Source organism: Nanorana parkeri, unplaced genomic scaffold, assembly GCF_000935625.1.
Source record: "Nanorana parkeri isolate BGI_ZX_2015 unplaced genomic scaffold, ASM93562v1 scaffold569, whole genome shotgun sequence".
Lineage (NCBI taxonomy): Eukaryota > Metazoa > Chordata > Amphibia > Anura > Dicroglossidae > Nanorana > Nanorana parkeri.
The window spans coordinates 660,042-667,826 of record NW_017306837.1 but is presented as its reverse complement, the minus strand read 5'-3'; positions in this window follow the sequence as shown (position 1 = coordinate 667,826).

Below are 7,785 nucleotides of genomic sequence, written 5' to 3'. Positions count from 1 at the left end.
CCACCTTTTTAAAACAATAGAAACTACCGACAGAGGCAAGATATACAGTATATTGCCAAAAGTATTGGGACGCCTGCCTTTACACGCGCATGAACTTTAATTGCATCCCAGTCTTAGTACGTAGGGTTCAATATTGAGTTGGCCCACCCTTTGCAGATATAACAGCTTCAACTCTTCTGGGAAGGCTGTCCACAAGGTCTGGGAGTGTCTCTATGGGAATGTTGGACCATTTGTGAGGTCAGGTACTGACGTTCGAGAAGGTCTGGCTCGCAGTCTCGGCTCCAATTCATCCCAAAGGTGTTCTATCGGGTTGAGGTCAGGACTCTGTGCAGGCCAGTCAAGTTCCTCCACCCCCAAACTCGCTCATCCATGTCTTTATGGACCTTGCTTTGTGCACTGGTGCGCAGTCATGTTGGAGCAGGAAGGTGCCATCCCCAAACTGCTCCCACAAAGTTGGGAGCATAAAATTGTCCAAAATGTCTTGGTATGCTGATGCCTTAAGAGTTCCCTTCACTGGAACTAAGGGGCCAAGCCCAACCCCTGAAAAACAACCCCACACCATCATCCCCCCTCCACCAAACTTTACACTTGGCACAATGCAGTCAGGCAAGTACCATTCTCCTGACAACTGCCAAATACAGACACGTCCATTGGCTTGCCAGACAGAGAAGCGTGATTCATCACTCCAGAGAACACATCTCCACTTCTCTAGAGTCCAGTGGCGGCGTGCTTTACACCACTGTATCCCAACGCTTTGCATTGCACTTGGTGATGTAAGGCTTGGAGGCAACTGCTCAGCCATGGAAACCCATTCCATGAAGCGCTCTATGCACTGTTGTTGTGCCAATCTGAAGGCCACATGAAGTTTGGAGGTCTGTAGCTATTGACTCTGCACACAGTTGGAGACTTCAGCATGTGCTGACCCCGCTCTGTCATTTTAAATGGCCTACCACTTCGTGGCTGAGTTGCTGTTCCCAGTTGCTTCCACTTTGTTATAATACCACTAACAGTTGACCGTGGAATATTTAGTAGAAAGGAAATTTAACGGAACCCCTGAATCCAATGATTTGGAGGGGTGTTCCAATACTTTTGGCAATATAGTGTATTTCTCAATGCGTGGGAATGGGAGGAGAAACATATGTGGGGGTTTCTTGAATTGGACTGCAAAGATGGAAATACACTTTAAACAATTAAAGATTTACTACCACATGGATATTGGGGTTGACCTGTTAAACCATAACAGTAAACTTCATTTGGAAGAGTTTTGTAAGATCTGTTAAGTGTTAAACAGCCATTAATCCTGCAAAAAATACAGAGAGCGTGCAACTTTCTGTACACCCTGCCTGTACTACACTGTACCTCCATGCTCTGGAGAAGGAGGGGGGGTTCCTGTAATCCCAGGATCATGACCACTTCCTAGATACAGTGTGAGTTTTGTCACCCTAGGACAGGAAGTGGGTTACGGTCAGAATTACCAGGTTAAAAAAAAAAATTCTAAAAAGAAAACCTAAGGCAGCCATCTGATAGATGGACGGGTAGGCTGATATACAGTATATTAAATGTTTGTTCTTGGGTTTAAATACATTGTAAATTAAAGTGTATGGCCAGGCCAAAAACTGCAGTTTTTTTAAACTGCATGTAAAGTCCCTTTGTAAACTTAAACCTGCCACAATCTAAAGCAAACCGGTGCTTTTACCATATCTTTCCTTCACTCCAATGCATCTTCATTCAGCAATGATAGCTGAAGGGAAAATTAGGTGCAGGTGGGTATGAGGTCATATGCTGCCAACTCCCTGTGACAGTGCTGTTACATTGGGCGTCCTCAACTCTATTCTATGAATCCAGCAACCTGCATCTTCTTCAGGACTATCCTTCACTCCTAGTAGCTCAACAGATCAGTATGCGCTGCTTGAGAGCGCCAAGCTAACGTGAACTTGTGTGTAGTCTTTATGTGCTGAGCACAGATATCACTGTTTATGAGCCCCAGTCTGCATGCCAGGTTTACTCTCATTGAGAGAATTGAAAACACAGCCACCCAAGTATCATTCTCAAAGCCACAGACAAGACTCCCGGGGAGAGAGATGCATCATGGGATTTGTAGTTTCACCGCAGCTGGAGGGCCGGAGTTTGGCTACCCCTGCACTAGATGATCCTAGTGCCACCTGATTAAGCAACAAAGTTCTAATGCAGGCAGTAATGGTAACAGTATACTGTCATGTATCAAGTTTGGCCCGGTGTATACAGAGATGCGCTGCACCACAATGCACATTACAGCAAGTGACTTGTCATAGTAATTACACATATCACTTTATACATTTAAAAATTGTAAGCCATTATTTCCTTAGCTATGAGGAAAGATAACCTGAACTGAATTTAAAGAGGGGGCGAAATGATCACCGTATATAAATACATTAAAAACCGCACAAAACTGGATGGATTCGTAAAAAGCATGGAATATAACACGATAGCAACACCAGGGATTGTTGATCCAGGGACTGATTGCTTTAGGTTAACAGGGAAGGTTTTGGTGTCCTTGTTGAAACAATATGGATCATGGCTTTATCAGTTTGTTGCCGTCCTCTGGATCCACTCTGGGTATAGGGTTCTGTATGTGGAGGTTTAAAAAGAAAAAAAAAAAAGTAGGTTATTCACAAAAGGGTGAAGAGTTTGGAGAAGGCAGGAGAAGTGAACAATCTAGGACAACATAGCTGATTTGCAAAAATTCTCCAATTCAGCTCACTTTCCAGTTCATATATGTGGTCCTAGATCAGGGGTGCCCACTATTTTCCGTCTGGAGATCTACTTTTCAAATGACGAGCTCATTGAGATCTACCAACGAAAAAACACCTGCATTCAGGGGCGGGAGGGCGCGTGGGCTGCGCAGGCAGGCACCTCGCCCACAGTGCGATCGCCTGCATTAGTGCCTGTGTTCCAGTCCAGTGCGAGCCGCAAAAATGCTGCGAGCACTATTTTTGCAGATCGCACTGGACCGCAATGCAAGCACTAATGTGCCTGCGTTCCGAGTGCAGGCGATCGCACTGTGGGCCATGCCATTGACTTCAATACAGTTCCACACCCCCTCCCGCACCTAAACACAGGGAGTCGGCCTGCTTACATTCTAGTACATTACAGGTCCCGGCGTCCTGCCCTCCCGTGGTGCTCGTGTGGCCGACGTTGCACATGGGGTGTCCTGCCCCTTTCCATCTGCAGCGTCTGACACATTCTAATTTATTTTTTACTATTTATTTTATTTTCATTATTTATTTTTCATTATTTTAAATTTTCATAATTTTTTTTTTTTTACTCTGGGGGGGGGGCATCGGGGAAATAGTAGGGGGTCTAAAATGCCCCCTGATATTTCCCTTTTAAAATAGAAAAAGAAATTGGAGGACACAAAGTCCTCAATCTCTTTTTCTGCAGTCTCTATTCTAAGGGTCCCCACACACCTTCCGATTATCGTACGAGAATAGCGGGAAATCCCGCGATCGTACGATGATCGTAAGGTGTGTGGAAGCCGTGCGACCTCTACTACTGTAAGGTCGCACGACTTTAAACTTAGGGACATGTTCGAAAACCCGCCGAGCATCGTACGATGTTCGGCGGGTTTGTGGCATGTCCATACGATAACAACCGCACGGGCCGGTGTGCGCAAGCGCACACTGCCCGTTCGGCATTGCGGTCATCGGAAACCCGTCCCTCAGGGGGCGTGGCTTGCGATCATCGCAAGTACGATCTGCCTATGCAACATAGGCAGATCGTACGTTTTTTTAAGTACCTTACAACCATCGCAAGACAGAAGTCTTGCGATGGTTGTAAGGTGTGTGCCCAGCCTAAATGAATGGAAAGCACAGAGGCTTCCCATTCATTAAGAAAATATTTTACTATCAAGCTGTTTCTGAATGGGGAGGAGCCTCTGTACAGAGTGCTTCTCCCCATTGAGAAACTTATGAATGAAGAGGAGGTGATGTAAATCACCTCCTCTTCATTCATTTATAACTGGGGACACATAGTACTATGTGTCCCCAGTTATTTACAAACACTGGAGTGATCAGCCGATCGCTCCAGTGTTTGTCCCACACAGAGGATTGTTATATACTACTGACATGTACCGATCCTCTGCCGCTGGTCCACGCACAGGGGGGCTGCCACTTCTCTGGATCCCCCTGCTCCCCCTGATACTACGAGCCGCGGGGGGGGGGCGGGGCGGAGCCGCTGTGAAAGAACGGACGAGCAGTGAGGGGAGAGAGAGGCGCCGGCTGTCCGATACTGGCCGAGCGTCTCTCCTCACTGCTCTGCATTATAGTGACAGCGGCTCAGTCCTCCGCCGGTTCCTTCACGTCTTCTCGGATCCCCGATGGGGAGAGCAGCGGGGATCCAGAGAAGCGGCGGGAGGAGAGGACATGGCGATCTACCAGTGATCGCTACGCGATCACTGGTAGATCGCGATCGACCTTGTGGGCACCCCTGTCCTAGATTGTTCACTTCTCCAAACTCTTCACCCTTTTTGTGAATAACCGTGTAGGTCTTACAGGACTATAGTGCGTCTCATGAGAGAGCAACCACATGTACAAAATCAATTAAAAAGTAAACTACAGGAATTAAACTAGAACTGGCAGCTAGATCAAAATAAAACATGGCAAGGGCTGCACAACACAGATCCTGGTAATACATTAGAATATACCGTTCTGCATAGGTGTAGAACAATTTGTTTCAGCACATAGATATCCCCAGTACTTATAGTATTAAAACGGTCAAACTTTTCTTCAATAATGAATCCAGATAAAACAAATCTACATTGCCAGCAAAGCAATGCTTTACATTTTGCCCAAGTACTTACAATCATCATGTTTGTGAACAGCTGCTTCCATGTCCCTCAGCTTTCCTGAACTTCCTGTCCAGTACAAGAATAGGAGGAACAGAACAGTCTTTGGCAGCAGTCCCAGTCCATCTACTAGCATGCAAAGATGCAAAAAAGGGAATAGGGGAACAAGGGTCTTTCCTTGCTGTCTGGAGACACACAGCTTACTAAACATACAAGGGTGGCTCCATAAGCCCCTGCAAGGGAAAGGAGCCACCCTAATAGGATATCATGACCAGCAGATTCAGCAGGAAACAACTTTTAAACATCAAGGAGCAGCATCCATTGTAAAATATTTAATCAGCATTTGAAATGGCTTAAAAACATTTTGACTTTAATATCACCAACACTAGTCTGTACATGCGTCAGTAGAGGAATACAAAAACTATACTTTATTAAAAGGAGAAGTATTGGGAGAGTAAAAATGTACTCTTCCCCAATAGCTAAAGCCCAGTTTGAGCTAGAGTCGACGTGCGACACGCCGGCTCTATAGCTCAAAAAACGCTGATGCTCAGCTCACAGTCTCTCCCCGAAGGAATTCTCCCACTCAACTCTCTTTATCCCTCCCGTGATGACTGGAGGGACAGACAAGGGAGGGGGCGGGCACAGCTGCCTCTTGACAATATTGTTGAAATCCTTCCTGCCGGCATCATGGCTCTGCACAGCCGAGATTTGGCAATAGTTCTCTTAACAGTGCAACTTTGCAAAACAAAAATCAAATACCACAGCACAATTCCCTCTGTACATTATCTTTTATTATTTACATAATACAATATAGCATAAATGCTGAATAGCATGATTATGTGCAATACATAAATATGAACTATCTGTACACATTTGCATATCTAGTAACTCAGAAGTACAAGGTTTAAAGCAAAACAAAGAAAAAAAAAAAAAAGTGATGCTTGGGAAAATATATTGTAAACCAAGGGACAGAACACACAAAGTAAAATCTTAAAGTGAGGCTGAGTGAACATTCATAACTATTTACAAAATGAGACCAAGCAATACCACAGCACTATTCTAAAAACTGTACTTCTATCCAAAGAAAAACTAAAAATTGAAAAAGGGAAAGAAAACGAACTCTGCACGCACGCTCCATTCAAACCTTCCATTAGAACACAGAAGTGATATTACCATATAAGCAGACAAGCATCCAGGAAAATGACTGCCTTTTCTAGAGTTTAGTTTTTTTGTACAAAGCTGTAGATAACGCAGCCCATGCAATATAACCAAGAAAGTCTTGCACCCAGGTATAGCTGAAATGCAGGAGGGGAGCAGCCTCACTGGGGTTCCTAGTAGCACTCATGAAAGGAAAAACAAACCCCAAAAGACATATCACCACACATACGTGCGCACACAACCTTAAAATGAACAGAACAAAACCCTACAGCAGCCAAGTAAGGTATGGTTTCCATGCAAATCTGTGCAGTTGAATCACATAGTAAAACCTCCATTTAAGGATAAAAGCCATTTTATAGACTACCTTACTAAAAAAAATAAAAATAAAATAACATATGTATGCCCCAAGCGCTGCAGATGAAGCCCTTGTCCCTCGATGGATTTGGTTCCATCTACTGAAGTATTACTATAATTGCTTCTAATGCTGATGGGTAAACCTCTAAGCTCTCAATTTTCAGATGGCCTCCATTAACGAACTATAAATATAAAATAATGCAGACACAAAAAGGCACAGGAGGGCTTTCAAAAGTTAATATCAAGCGCGGCTTGAAACTCTGCAGTGATGTGCTAGGAGGGAAACCAAAGTTAAAAAAAAAAAAAAAACCACAACAAGGCAAATGTTAACATACAGGGGAAGACCCATCTGGTTCAGAGTATAGTAAAAGGTCATCTATTTCACTTATACATTGTTTTTGTTGTTTTAACTTCCAAAAGGGGTGATCCCAAAAGAGAACCAAGCAGTGGATCTAATAAAATACACTTTCACAGAAATAATAAACTGAATCACTGCTTAATACTGGGATCACTAAAACATACCTGCAGCTATTACTGTCCAAAACAGATACCAGGGTAGTGCTCACATTTGCTAATTGTGGGAAACAGAAATGAGGATGTTTTTAAATGAGCATTGAACATAAAAAATTGCTAAAAAGCAAGCAAACACTGAAATGATCTGTGCACTTGAGGAGCCTCTGCACATAATCCGCATGTTAAGCTTCAAACTAGAGCTTGGGCATGCCAACCATGATCCCAGAATGCAATGAAGGCAAACTCAGTGGCCGATAGAAACGTGGGAGGACAGAGGCATGTCAAGGCTCTGACTTAGAGCTCATGTCAAAGACTGATGGGGAATGCACACTAGTGCAACAGGTGCAAGTGCACAGAAGTTCGGTGCACTTAGGACAATTAGGTGCGCTTTCTATACTTATGTTAATACTAGAATCCGCCGCAAACCTGAAAGGTTTCATAGTTGGCTAAGACATTTTAGAATAGATATTTTAGAGGATATCACACACACCATGTGGACATATTTCTAACTGTGCAGTTAATCATGGTATACTCTAACAACTGTAATACAACAATGTCCACCAAGAATGCTGGCACTGACAGTACACTGTTTGGGGGACGGGCCAGAAAAAAAAAAAAACCGCTGCAACACGCAGGAGAAAACTGGTATGCATTGCAAACATTAAACACTGTAAAGAAAACCCATCTTTCAGCCTTGTTACTAGTTATCTGTGTTGCAATGTTCGTACTACAAGCACAATATTAGCTGCAGGCATGCAACTATTGATGGCTACATTTTGGCACATTCACTAGTTAACATTTCCCCGACCATATACTCATTTCATGAAATTGGTGTGGACCGACGCCAAGCAGTCCACATTCTGTGAGCTTGGGAACACAAAATAGGAAAGAAAAAAAAAAAAAAAAAAAAAGGGGTGTATCACTTAGTTCTTAAAAAA